The following is a 14,948-nucleotide window of genomic DNA, read 5'->3' on the forward strand; positions in this document are numbered from 1 at the left end:
ACTGACCTCACAGTAATCCTGTGAGGATACAGTGGAGGAGTGGAGATCAGTGCGAACCACCTTAAGTCCATGTTGAAGGGGAAAAGGTGCAATCTGAATGCAACAGAGGAAGGAAAATTCTTCTGCCCCTTTTATCTTCTCCATTTCCCTTTGTTCTCAGAATGACAGTCTCTTCAAAGAACTGAACATTGGAATATCAGTGGCTCCCCATTAAGTGAAGCATGAGCCAAATTAGGGTCTCAGCCCCCCTGCTGAAGACCAGTGTTGATGGCTGCTAGTCTGAGACTTCATGGGGTTGAATGTTCTTGAGCCGTGGTTCAGTTTTGACTGTGAATGTCCGAGTGGATCCTCTGGATGGACTCCTGTTTGCTGATGTCCCGAGTAAGGGATGGTGGGAATAGACACCTGACACTGAGTCGGTCCATCAAGGTCCGTATTGTCTGCCCTGACCAACCGCAGTTCTGCAGGGTCTCTGGTAACAGGTCTTTCACATCACCTGCCACAGCATGATTTTAACTCGAGAAGCCGGGATCCCCTGTTTGTGTATTCTGGATTTTAGGTTTGGGCCTAAAGTCTCTTCTGGTCTGCATGTTTTCTTCTCCATGCTGAGCTTCTGAGGTATTTGAACAGTGACCCATTATCCCCACATTATCTCGGGTGCCTGCACTCTTGTATCGTTTGAGAGGGTCAGGGCTGGTGGCTGCCAAAATGGGTGGATCCCTGAGCCTACCTGTATTCATGATTGATCTCATAGAATTGTGCCAGATGTGAGCAATCAGGGGCCACTCTAGATTTAGGCTTCTGACAGCAGTTTGCTTGAGCCCTGATGAGGTGTCTCGTTTTGCGAATCCAAGTGCCTCATCACAACCCTGAGATTAGCATGCAGTTCAGGCTTGATGACTGAAAACAGCTACTAAGGTTGAAAGGCTTCTTGAGTGTTGGCTGTTGCCCAGAGCAGGGCAGTTCTTGAGTGATGGGGCTAAATGGGCATACATGGAGCAAAGTGGAGCACCACAGTGCTTTTAAAACATTTATAGAACAAAGTAGAAAACTTGGAAATCTTCATAGGAGTTTGTTAGATAAAAATGAACTAACATGAATAACTGGTTCTGGTGGGTTTTCCGGGCTGTGTGACCGTGGTCTGGTGGATTTTGTTCCTAATGTTTCGCCTGCATCTGTGGCTGGCATCTTCAGAGGTGTTAGCAAACAAGGTTGATACTAGCGTGCCAAGCAGCACTAGTAGAAACGAACAATCCAAATTGGCATACTAACCTGGACTTACGTGTTAATAGCAATTGTAATAAATGGTTCAAACATCAATTTGTACGAAGTTATTTCAATTATTTTTCATGTAAATAATTAACAATAAGACAAATATCCTAACACTAACCCTATTCTAATCTCAAGTTCATAGTATTCATAAAGTACAATACAAATAAATATAAAGTGCCAGTGTCAATAGAACAATATCAATGTACAGATTTTATAATATCTTCATATATACCAACAGATCTTTATAAATATCTTCCAAGAATGATTGTTATTATTGTCCCATTAATTATCATGTGTGTATCAAAAGTCCATGTGAGACTTCAAGCACAATAAAATCCAAGGAATATATATATTTCAAATTTCATGTGATTCCCATATGGAAGTTCACAGAGGAGCTAGTATATCCTGTATTTTTAATCCGTACAGAAAGGGTGTATTGAAAATGAGAATTCTGTATAGAATCACACCATGCGTCTGAATGCGTTTTCGAAGGTATCTTCCTCAGTATACTGATTCTCAATAGCTTGATTTCATCCTGGGGTTCTACAACACAAGGTTGTTGTTACCCATCTTTTCATAATATTATAATCTAAAATAACATCAATTATTATATATACTTACAACAATTTACAAAGTGTCATTCTTCCCCTAGAGATCATCTTGTACAACAGGAAAGAAGCTCAAATGTATATAAACCCCATTAATCATGCACACCTGTCTCCATGTGGATGTAGAGCTACAATTAAAGGGACCTGCCAATTCATTCATAAAAAGCTGATCCAATCTATTTTTCTATTGAGACCCGTACGATGCGATTGTAGAGTATAGATCCACTTTGCCTCCTTTTGTAACAGGATCCGTTTAATATCCTTATTTGTTGTTTGTATATGGTAAAGAACTAAGAAGGAGAAATCCTTCTCCGTATGATGTTTTTCCTTAAAGTGGCTAACCATAGGAGCCTTCTCCTTTCCTAATCTTATATTGCTGGCATGCTCTAAAAATCTGGTCCGGAGAGCTCTTAATGTCATTCCTACGTTATAAAAGGTTGCAGCTACATATTATCAAGTAAACACATTGGTTGGTATTGCAGTTTGAAAAATGCCTAATTGGACATGTTCTTCCAGTATTAGGATCTCTAAAGATCTTGGTATTAAGTGACCTATCACACATCGAGCAGTGGCCACATTTAAAGTGCCCCCTTAGAATTGGTGTAACTTCAGTCGGTTTCATTATATCCGATCTTATGAGAGCCTGGCGTAAGTTGCCTGTGTGTCTATATCCAATTACTGGTGGTAGGTCGTAACCTCACAGATCTGCCACAATAAACCAATATTTGTGTATGATGGATTTAATATGATTCGCTTGCATGGTATAATCTAATGCCCTTGTTATCTGTTTATTTTCGGTTCTCTGTAGTGTAATAAATGTTCTCTAGGTACTTGTCTTATTCTATTTAAGGATCTATTTATAACTCCACTTGGATATCCCTTATTCAAAAATTGACTGACTACTCTCTTAGCCTCTTTTTCAAAACTCTCCGGGTCTGTAGAATTTCTTTTGGCACGAACCAATTGGCTATATAGGAGATTATCCCGCAAGTGCTTGGGATGGTGGGAGGAGTAACGTTACACGGTATTTCTCTCCATAGCCTTATGGTATGATGCAAAGCAAATTTGACCATTCTGTTCAAAATAAACAGTGGTGTCTAAATAGTTTATACTCTGGGAACTATTTGTGCCCGTGAATTTAATGGAATACTGTGAAAGCTTACTATGTCAGACTGCACAGGGAGGCCATTGAAATTCACAGTGTGAAACAGACTTTTATTTGAGAACACTGAAATTCTGGACAATTCAGAAGCTTACTATGTCAGACTGCACAGGGAGGCCACTGAAATTCATAAACACAAGGACAACTTCAATAAGAAAGAAGAGACGTTAAAAATTAGCAAAGTGTGGCTCCCAGTACTTAAAAAATGGACTGATAATCCCACCCACAATACAATGCACTCAACCACACCTTTGCATAGCAAGTTCCACCCAAACACTTAATGATTGGTTCCACACCCTGGGATATGGACGATAAACCACACGAAACTTTCCCTTCTCACCTAGACACAGTGTGAAACAGACTTTTCTCTGTGATACACCTCTGAAGATGCCAGCCACAGATGCAGGCGAAACATTAGGAACAAAATCCACCAGACCACAGCCACACAGCCCGGAACCCCCCCACCCCAACCAGTTGAATCCGGCTGTGAAAGCCTTCGACAATACATTAACATGAATAACTTTTGGATATTGGAAGAATATATACAGCAAATGAAAGTTTGTGAAAAATAGGTAGTGATTTATTTTGGTTGGAGGTGGGGAGACGGAAGCTTGAAGGAGACAAACTTTGAAAGCTATCAGTTTTTAAGTTTATCAAGTCTAGCACTTATTAAATTGTGGGCCCATCTATTAGTGACATTGGTCCAGTAAACAACTGTACTAGAAGAATGCTGACTGTGCATGTTAGCAGACAGTGTAGCTTTTGTGTGTTAATGGCTTTTGGAACTTGCATGCCAAATAGCTGCATGGGAAGAGATGGGGAAGGCTGAGAGAATAAAGCAGAAATAATACAGGAGAATGTGTCCATGTAGTAGTGTTGGGGGTAGTGGGATTGCGGCTGTGATTGGCGGCTTTCTCTAGTTCTGCCACTCTTGTGAACCAGTGTTTATATTGTCTCCAAGTGATCCCTTTCCCCAGGCATGAGAATCTCTCCTTCAAATCAAAAACGTTCCCCTGGGCTTACACTAAGGTTATCAGAATACACATTACATACATAAAACATTTCCTTTTCCTTTCTCTCAATGTCACTCATTCATAGGTCCTTCCCAAAGAGCCAGAAACTTGAAGGGAACACAACCTGGACGCAAACCTTTAAACCTTGTGTCTGAAAAATCTGACACATAAAGATAGAAAGTGTGAGAATGAATGCTGCTGTACATCCTAAGTTGATTAAAAAACCCACACCATTGTGTTTTTGTCCACTTTGGCCAGTTAATTCAACCAGGATCACTCTGTCCGCTGGTGCCGGACTTGCTATGCAGTCTGGCACTTGCTGACTTATACAGTGTGGAGAAGGATGAATTGGATTGATTATGTGTTGTTTCTTTGTGCAGCATTTAGCTCATCAGAACAAGCAGAGAAGGGGAGGGGGACAGGTAGCAGCAACACTGGGCCTTTGTAGAGAGGAAGCAACCCCCCTGTCCCATTTTCCCAGGTAAGGTTGTACAAAGTGAGGGTTCTTAGATAGGTAAAGGTAGTCCTCTGTGCCAGCACCAGAGCATTACTGGCCCAGGGAGTGACATCACATCACAGTGTTTGGTAGTCAAACTATATTTATGGGGTAGTTTGTCATTGCCTTCCCCCCCAGTTGCCTATACTTTACCCTTTGCAAGCTGGGGACTAGTTTTACCAACCTCGGAAGGATAGAAAGCTTGGTCAAACTTGAAACCAACTTCCATCAGGACTGCGCTTATGGTGAGCAAAGCACTGTGGAGCTCTTCCAAGGTCCTGGCCGTGTTGTTTTAAGCTGTCGTTTTCCTGAGTGGTGCAGAATCCCACCTCTTGTAGGAAAAAAGCATGTATAGTTACTGTGACCAAAATTTCACATGCCTGTTCCTTGATGGGTGGGGCACCTCACAATTAAACAGATTTTCTTTCTTTACACTGTCTTGACAAGCTGGCCTTGGTTTAGCTTCCACTGAATTGTACAAGCAGAGGAGCTGTGTGTTATGTGATGTGTGTTATGTGCTGCCCTCACCCGGGTGCCCCCAGGCCAGCCTGACCTTATCAGGTCTTACAAGCAGAACAATGTCTGCCCCAGTTAATAGTTAGATGGGCAGCCTCCAAGGAATACCAGGATTCTGCTGTGGAGGCAGGCAATGGCCAACCACCTCTGAATGGCCTCTTGCCTCCAGAATGCCAAAAGTAGGCTGTGACTTAACAGCTTTTCTCTTTCTGCTGCCTTCAGCTTTTCCCAGCGTTATGATCTTTTCCTGAGACGCTTGTCTTCTCATCAGGTGATCAAAGGACCACGGTCCCAGTTTAGTTGTTAAAGCTTCTAGGGAAAAAATTGACTTGATTTGATCTGGAACACTCTTCTTTGCCTTTGTAGATGGCGAACTCACAGCCAACACCCACATTTCAGATGAATCAACTTCCTTCATGTCAACTGTCTGAGAGTGCTGGTGTGGGATACGTATAACCATATCCATAGTGCAGGTAATTGGTGGATTTTTCAATCTGGAAATCTAGTTAGTTAAAGACAAAAAAAATCAGCCTCACCATCTCCCTTGTTGAGCTGGTTTTCATGGTGCAGAAAGTATCTAGTGGTCAGTTTTGCACTGTAAATTAAAGCACGCCCCCCCCCCCCCGCTAAGCTGCCTGTGCTGTCATAGAAGTTCTGAGGGACTGCATTTCCACAGCATCCTTTCCCTTTAACCGAAGGACGAGTTTCCTTTTTCCTGACGAGGGAGGGGGAGAGAAGAAGAGGGAAAAGTGAAGGCTGCGCCAAGAACGGCCCTGAGGGGACTCGAGGGATCCCACTGGGGACAGGCCTAGGTTCAGACGGGACAGGCCTAGGCTCACACCAAAATCTCCCTTTCGGTCCTTTTGGTCCTCCTTTTGACCCAGTTGCGGGGGTGGGCGGGGAGGTCAGGTTGACAAGCTCCAGGCTCCTTCCGCAGGCGCCAGGATTTCCGCAGCCAGGGAAAACCCGTGAAGGCTTACAAGCCGAACCCTCCCAACAGAACCTGACTCCCAGCGTGTCCCAGTGGGGGCACGGATCCTGACCTTCCAACTTCAGTGGACAGAGCCGCAGGTGGACTCCTGGACCAGGGAGATTGTCTGTTCAGGGTACTCCTTAGAATTTAGGAGCTGGCCAAGAGACAGGTTCCTCCCCTCCCCTGCCAGCAACAGCTCAGAGAAAAGGGCCTCCCTCCTGGCTGCCGTCGACAACCTGCTGTCGATCAACGGCATCATACCTGTTCTGAGGGATCAGAGATTCAGGGGGGTCTACTCCCACTTTTTAATGGTCCCGAAGAAGAACGGGGATGTCAGGGCCAACCTCAACCTGGATGGCATCAACAGACATCTCAGACGTTTCTGATTCCGTATGGAAACGCTCCAATTCATGACAGCGGCCATCCAGAGAGGGGATTTTTTGACATCTGGACTTAGCAGAGGCTTATCTTCATATTCCCATTCACCCTGTTCACCACTGCTTTCTGCAATTTGCTCTGGGCAAACTACACTTACAATTTGTAGCTCTACCCTTTGGGCTGGCCACAGCCCCGAGGGTGTTCACCAAGGTGCTCATCGCTCCGATAGCCTTTCTTCGGTGCCTCAGCTTGCATGTCCATCCGTACCTCGATGACATCTTCATCACGTCGAGGTCGGAGAGGCAGGTGCTCCAGGATGTGGCTCAGGTGCAGCAGGTTCTATCTTCTCATGGTTTCATCATCAACAAGGAGAAGAGTCCCACAACCCCCGTCCAGAGGATGGAGCCCCTAGGGGCAGTCACAGACATGACCAGCTGTGCCCTGTTCGTACCGGCCCAGAAGATCCGGGATGCAGTCCACTTGGCCCTCACTACCAGGTCGACTACCCTGCTACAGCTGGCCAGCCTCCTGGGTTTACTTCTATCCACCATAAATCTCATCCAATGGGGATGGGCCCATGCGAGACCTCTTCAGGCCTTCCTGAGGCCCTTTGCTTGGCAGATCTCTCAGAGACAGGATCATCCTTTGGCTCTGTCACCGTCGGGACGCCTCAGTCTAAAGTTGTGGCACGCCAACACAACTTGAACCGGGGCAAGGTCTTCGTGGCGCAGCATCTACACCTGTCAGGAGACCTGTTAGAATTGGGTATTTGCTTATGCTGCTTTCTGTAAGATGGGTGGTGGTGGAATGGGTTAACTGCAATACTGTCTGCCTTCTGCCTGTTTCATGTATTTGATTTCACTTCCCAGGTGCTGCCCAAGGTCAGTGGCTGGGCATCTTCGCTGTTATCTTTCTTACAGTTACTTTTGGGTGCACTTTCTCAGGATGGGGGGTGCAAGCTGTTTTAATTACTGGATTTTGCTTGGGCAAAGTCAGTTCTGGCTTTGTCCAGGGAAGATCCACAGGCTGAATAAACTACTGTTCTACACCAGAGTTTGTCTCAGTTTTTGGGATTCTGACATTAAGCCAGAACTCCTCATAGGTTGAATTCCATGCTGCTGTGCCTAGCTGGGATTTTGCCTTCTAATTTTGTTACTTTTATCAAGGACTTTTCTTGCAACAATGTTCTCGGGCGGAGAACAGCTAGGGGGTGCATCTGTTGCTGCAGACAATGGACACCCTCTTCCTGCGGACTTAACAGGAACATCTGATACGGCCTCTGAACCACCTGAAGGAGACCTTTCAACTTTAGGTGGGGGTGCCTTGGCTGCAGGTGGCCCCTTGGACTCTATAAATCTTTTCATGACTGCCCTGTTAGACGGCTCACAATGAATGACTGTACGCCATCGCTGGGGTCTAGGCCAGAGGGACTCGCAGACTTAGGGCTTCGGAAGTGCTTTGTGGACTACTGCACCCCTCGCTGGCAACCTAACATTGGGAGATCGTTCCACCGAAGACATCGCCGCCTCGGAGGCAGAGACTTGGCAACTCCTGCGGACCTCGGAAGCGGCCTGGCAAGCCGAGAGGGAAGATTACCGTCAGGCTCTACGACTCATGGAGCAATTACGTGCCGCCTTGGCTCAAGCAGCATCACTGGCTCTGCCAGCTCCGCCAGCCCCAGTTCTGGTCCCAGTGCCTGATCCGCCAGTGCCACCCGTGCCAGCCCCTCCAGCTCAACCAGCTCCCATGCTTCCAGTTCCGCCAGCACCCGTGCCTCCAGCTCAGCCAGTGCCTGTTCCTCCACCCGGAGGCCTGCCACACCCAGCGGGGGTTCCCATCCCACCGGTGCAGCCAGCACCTTTGTCTGTCCCAATTCTGATGCTGCCACTTCACCCTCCCGGTTGGTGGCCTCCAGAAAGGGGCCCCTATGAACTTTGCACCTTACGGGGCTCCCCATCTGTTCCTGCCACGAGTCTGGCTGGCCATGAGATATGATGGGACTCAAGAGCTACTTCCCGCCTTTCTAATCCAGGTGAATACTCATGCTGCAGTACGGGCGCCAGTACCTGATTGACATTGAACATGTGTAAGAGGTGGGATCCATGCGGGATGGCGCCGCCGCCAGTTGGTATGTGGGGCTGTTTCAACATGCAGCTGGAGAGCTCATGATGGCCCCGCAATGCCGGTTCAAGAGCCCGTTTGTTGGGGAGCAGGCCAAGCAAGAATTGATGGAGATGCGGCAAGGCAAGATGCCTTATGTGGAATTTGTGGAGAAATTCCGCACTGTAAAATCCCCGATTGGGCTGATCCAGTCAAGATATTTGCCTTCAAGAAAGCTTTACACCCTGACCTGCTGAATTGGACTTTGGTTCGAGACAACCCCATACCCTGATGGAGTGGATCGTGCTCGCCGGAATGGCGGATGCTCGCATGCATGAGGCAGCCAGCCTTGGGGCATCATCTAATCATTCTCCACTTGCGCACCCGCGCTGTGGAACTACTGCCAGTATCAAGCCTGCTTGTACCCCCCCCGCCGAGGCTTGGCCTCTGCCTGTATTGTGGGGGTGATGGGCATATGGTGGCTACCTGTCCTGCAAAGCGCCCAGCTACCCTGACTACCTCTACTCTGGTTGCTAAACCATCCAAGCCATCAAAAGGGGTCGCCCGCTCGATGATGCCTTGCGTAGAGGAGGATGAGCCACCTACTCCTTGGGAAGCTGCCAAGCCTGAGCGGGTGAGTGAGGCTATTGTCATCCCCCTTGTGTTATCCGGCGGACCGGGTTCCCCCAAACTGGTTGTGCAAGCTCTTGTCGACACTGGCTGCTCCCACTGTCTGATCCATCCCCGTCTGGTTGAGGCCCTGAAAATCACGCCCATCGGCCTTCGGTAAACTATTATTATTTTTGACCAGATGGATGGTAGCCCCATGAGCGGAGGCCCCATTAGCTCCCGTACTCCCAAACTGCTGGTAAATTGTGAAGGGCATTGGAATCAGTTTTGTAATTGCTGGGATCTCGCAGTATCTAGTGGTGTTGGGGCTTTCTTGGCTTATGGATCATGATCCCACGGTGAAATGGTTGCAACGAATTTTGACTTTCACTGATCTGCCTTGCGAGGATCATATGGGACCTAACCCCCCTGAACATTTGTTGCGCCCTAGTGATGGACTCGCGTGTGTGCTAGCGCCGACAGGGGGCTCTCCGGATTCGACCATTCCACCACCCTACACAGATCTATGGCAGGTATTTGAGGAAACGGAATGTAATTCTCTACCTCCTCATAGAGACACTGACTGTAAAATTGAATTGATTCCCGGTGCTAAATTGCCAAGAGCCCAGCTGAGGATGCCAACTTACGTGACTTTCTGGATAAAAATCTGGCCCGAGGCTTTATACAAAGGGCCTGCTGTAGTTTTGCGGCTCCGGTCTTGTTTGTGAAAAAGAAAGACGGTTCCCTCAGACCCAGAACTGATTACCAGGGTCTGAACGTGGTTTACGCCTCAAATAAATATCCTCAAGGATTGTTAGCGAACCTGGGCACTGGGTGGATTTTTACAAAGTTGGACTTGCGTGAAGCTTATTACAGAGTATGCGTGGCAGAGGGGCATGGGCATTTAACAGCTTTCAACACCCACTATGGACAATACAGATATTTAATTATGCCTTTTTCACTCTCTGGGGCTCCCACTGTGTTTCAGAGTTTGATCAATGGGATTCTGGATGATTTACTGTTCAAGGGAGTTGTTTATTTGGATGATGTTCTGATTTGTTCTCGTAATGAGGAATTCCATATTGCACTGGTTCGGGAGGTTTTAAAACGACTTCTCTCAAGCTCTTTGTTTGTTAAACTCTCCAAGTGTGAATTCCACAAGCCCCAGTTGGATTTTTTGGGATACTGGATTTCGGCTGTGGGGTTGGAAATGGATCCTGCGAAAATCGCTGATGTGGTTGCGTGGCCCCTTCCGCGGACCTGTAAACAACTGCAGTTGTTTCTGGGCTTTGCTAATTTTTACCATGACTTCATCCTGCATTTTTCCTCCTTGTCCCTCCCATTAACTGACTTGCTGCGCACCAAAGGCCAGGGACACGCTGCTTCCCGCCCCGGGCCCCCGTTGGTTTGGAGCCCCGCCTGCCAGAGTGCTTTGGCTCCTGGAAAACTGCTTTCACCTCCGAGCCTGTCCTTGCTCATCCCAACCCGTCTCTGCCTTTTGTGGGGCATGTCGATGCTTATAGGTCAAGTTCCATGGCTGGATTGTAACAGACACCCCTCTGAAGATGCCAGCCACAGATGCAGACGAAACGTTAGGAACAAGATCCACCAGACCATGGCCACACAGCCCAGAAAACCCACCACAACCAGTTGAATCCGGCCGTGAAAGCCTTCGACAATACAGCTTCATGTATGTTCACATCTGTTCAGTTTGACGATTGTTACTAATATCCAGTGGATTAGGTTGTACAAACATCATGGAAGCAGGAAACCCCACTGCTTGGAACGATTAATGATTTGCTTGCAAAGCCTGACTCAGGTGTTTGTTTCTGTTCCTGCTCCTGCAGCTAACTGCCCTGCTCAGCCACCTGCCGCCAGTCCCTTTGGCTCTCAAGTGGAATCGTGTCATCGAAGACCAGCCAACTGGGGCAGAGCTACAGTATCCCAGCTCCAAGTAATAGTATTTGGCTTAAACTTTCTAATGTAGGCCTTTTCCACACAAATTGTTCAGAACGCCTCCAGAATGTTTTCAGTTCCCCCTCCCACTTTTCCCACAATGTTTTTCTGCACTTACCTCCTCCAAACATTTCATTTTTTTTGCTGATCCATTGACTCAATGCTTTGTCAATCTGTTGAATCATTGCTTCACGGAATCATGGGTTTACTCATGAGTACGTGTATGCACACATAAGAGAAACTGCAAGATGAGAATCTGTCGAATCATTGCTTCATGTAATTTTGAGTTTACTCACAAACAATTTCATGTAAGAGAAAATGTGGGTGGGGAAGTGGAAAGGAGTGAGAAAAACAGCAAAAAAACCCACCCCCGTACAAAATTATGAAAACCAAGTGGTGAGGGGGAAAGGAGTGCAGTGAGGGACATGAAAAAATGCCAGGCCAGACTCTTGGGGGGGGGGAGGGCGTGGAGTGGGGGCACGGGGGCTGGAGAAACAGGCAGCTTTTCAGCGGGACATTTGAAACGTTTAAAGAACATCCTAGGGAAGTCGACTTGGAAATTCTTCAATCAAAAGTATTGCTATAAAAGGGTTTTCAAATAGGATAAATTAAAAGGAAAATGAAACATTTCTGGGATGAATGCAAAAAAATGAAGTGTGGAATGCTGTGGAGGAAACTATTAAAGTCCCAGAAATATTTTAAATTACTTGTAGAGGAAAGGCCGTGGGGTTCCATTGAGTTTTCTGAAGTAAACCTTCAGGAGAAGCAGCCAAAGCAGACTTAGCAAGCACTACCAAACTCAGTGATTTTGAGGCAAATGCTGGCTTTCGCCTTTGTTGTTGTGTTGGTTGCTCAGAAACCATGGCTGACCACAGGGCACTGGTCTACCAATTTTCACTTTGTGCCAAAGGGGAGAGAAGGGAGAAACCATTATGCCAAAAGGTGGTTCTTAATTCCATGTTTTGTAAAAATCAGAATCTGAATCCAAAACCAGCATTATTACTTGTGCACCTGGAACAGAAAGAAATGTGAAAAGATTCGTGGGCTGTCTCAAAACAGTCATGTTCACTGTCTTTGAGAAGCCGGGGTCTGAGTCTGTTTTGGGGCAGTGGAGGAGGATGACGCTCGCTTTGCTGTTGGATCAAGAGAGGTATTGAGGCCTGGCCAAACAGGCTGGTCGTAAGAGAAGTGCTGAATCAGAAGCCGCCTCCTTAAAGAGAGGCCTGTTTCTGAGAAGCCCCCTCCCCTTCTGCTGCCGCTGCTGCTGCTGCCGCCTCCTGAGTGGCTGAATCGCTTCTCTGATGCAGAAGGCTGACGAGGGCCTGTGAATCATCATTTGTGAATTCTCCATATCTGGCCTGTGTGGTGCCTTTGCTTGTAAAGAACTAGAGAGAGTCTTTATGCTCCTGGGGAAAGAAGAGCTCAAGTATTCTCTGTTTTGAGTAGGTGGAAGTTTAAAAAAAATCTGAATCAATTATTGCCTTTCTTTCACTCACTGTTACAAAGAGGCGTTATCTGGGGTGGGGGTTGTGTTTAGCAAGATCATCACGAATGAAGAATGGCCTGCTTTTTTGAAGGGGCGTCAGGTTGTCAAAAAACATGGGGCCACAAGATTGCTCACGAATATGGTGCTATTTCCTCAGGAGGCAAAGGAATCAGTTAACTTGCCCTTTTGGCGTTTGAATGTGGTCCCTCCAAGCCACCCCCCGCAAAAAGAAGCGACTGTTTGTGAATTATGAGTGAACTTCATTTTATGACTCTTTAAATACGAAGGCCACTTCAGCATAAGATGATATTAAGGACCTCTGTGGTCACAATGGCTAGTGCTGTGCATAGGGCTAAAGAACTTTGACTAGATCGGGGGTGGGGAACATCCGGCTGTATAAGGCCTGCAAAAGCATTGGGTCTGGCCCTGCCCCGACTCCCATTCAGATTGCTCCTCTCTGGCCTGCAGGGCTCATGTCTGCATCAGCCCAGTCTGACTGCAGCCACGAGACTAAGGCAGGCAATCACTGCCCATCCCTCCTGTGGTAGGCCGCCGCTGCCAGGCTGCTCAGACAATGGAGGCAGGCAGGCAGAGGGAGGGGACTGGCGCACAGGAGAGTAGCCACCAGCCGCTTTTGGGTCCTAAAAAGCTTCTGGGCACCTCTGATGACCCAGTGCCCAACTGGCCACACAGCCCCAGGGCAGGGACAACGGGAGAGGTGGGAATGAGGAGAGGACCGAGGTGGGGCCAAGTCTAAAAGAACCAGGGTAAGGGAGAGAATCAGACCGGCTGGGAGAGAGAGAGAAAGAGAGGGGGGGAAATGCACGTGCCAGGAAGGGCAAAGTGGGCAGGACTCAAAATTCAATAAATCCAGGAGATTTTTTTTCATAGCAACATAAATGTATATTAAGTGAATCATAATAAGAACATAAATTTTGAGGGACAAGCTAGGAATGTCCATTACAAAAAAGACCAAAGAGAAGCAGTTCTAGCCATCACATTAGGGGTGAGTTAATTAAATGTTTGACCAAATATAGCAGGCTAATTTTTAAGTTGATAACTGTGTGGCCTGCAGATGATTTTATAAATATCCAAATGGCCCTTGGCAGAAAAAAGTCTCCCCACCCCTGGACTAAATAAATGAATAATGTCCGTATTCTCCAGTCAGCCAGAAGTGACTGTTAGTTGAGATTAACTTGTTGCTTTGGCTTTGGTAGGGCTGAGCCAAGGTGAACTTGGTCAGGATCTGGGGCATCAGTAGAACCAGAGTCCAGTGGACTGACTTCTGGGATTGTGAAGGGCAGGCGGTTATGCAAATGACCACTCTTCAGAATAGGTATGGTCAATGCTTTTTAAATGAAGAAATGCTGTAGGATATAACCACGAAGTTGTCTGCCAAATGAGAAGCTGTCCATCTGTCAAGCCGAGGCCTGACACATCGGCTGCTTGGCTGGGAAGGGGAGATGCCTGGTGTTACTTTCGCTTTTGCAGGAGCGCTACTGTCTAACGGTCCGGCCTTGAGTGTCTGCTGCTGGGATGGGCCTCATGTCTGGATCTGGCTGTGCTTTTGCCTTCCCATGTGGGGGTGGGGAGCTTGGGTCATATTATCAATTGCTTGGTGCTGTTTGCTCAGTCATCTTCTTCATTGTTCCCTGAAGTCTGCCAATAAAACCCTTTGATCAACCAGAGCGTTTATTGGGTTCTGATCCAGGGGGTTGACATTAAGACTACTCTTTAGCTAACTTATCTGGCTTTATGACTTGACCAACAGACTGGGCCAACAGATTTAGGCTATCTTTAGGAGACCCTCCTGATGATACCACCCAGGTTTGGTGAGGTTTGGTTCAGGGGGTCCAAAGTTATGGACATTCAAAGGGGGTGCCCCATCCCCCATTGTTTCCAATGGGAGCTAATAGGAGATGGGGGCTACACCTTTGAGGGTCCATAAATTGGGACCCCCTGAACCAAACTTCACGTGACCAGAAAGATGGTGCCTGGCAAATACGCCACTGCTGAGGGGACTTCCCGTGGCTACCCCATCATAGTAATCATTGTCCCGTTAGAAGTAGGCAGTGTTGAAATATGGCAGTGTTGAAATATGGACTGTCTCTGAGCAAATGTGTGGACCACAAACTCAAAAATCTCAGCCCTGTCCCAACCTCAAACTCACCCTACCTTCTTTCCTGGAAAGAGATGTCAGCATCCACATCCCTTTTTAAAAAAAATCTTTAAATAAATGCTTTATTGCTTTATTGAAAGAAATTAAAAAGGTACAAAATCATTTACATTGGTAATAATATAAAGAAGTGAGATTATAATAAAAGGAGACTTTGTTACATGAATTTCTAAGTAAGCAGTTACGATCAAAACAGGTGCTTT

General features: G+C 46.9%; 1 protein-coding gene across 7 annotated transcripts in view; it reads left to right on the forward strand.

The window, feature by feature from the left end:
* Window positions 1-14,948, forward strand: part of TRIO (trio Rho guanine nucleotide exchange factor) — a 312,768-nt gene that overhangs the window by 27,128 nt on the left and 270,692 nt on the right. Inside the window, exon 1 of one of the 7 annotated variants that reach the window (XM_048507597.1) lies at window positions 5,506-5,540. The exons of the other annotated variants lie outside the window; for them this stretch is intronic. The gene's annotated coding sequence lies outside the window, so the exon portion shown is untranslated. Of the gene's footprint in view, window positions 1-5,505; window positions 5,541-14,948 lie in introns of those variants that run through there. 7 annotated transcript variants of the gene reach the window in all.

Source organism: Sphaerodactylus townsendi, linkage group LG09, assembly GCF_021028975.2.
Source record: "Sphaerodactylus townsendi isolate TG3544 linkage group LG09, MPM_Stown_v2.3, whole genome shotgun sequence".
NCBI classification, from domain to species: Eukaryota; Metazoa; Chordata; class Lepidosauria; order Squamata; family Sphaerodactylidae; genus Sphaerodactylus; species Sphaerodactylus townsendi.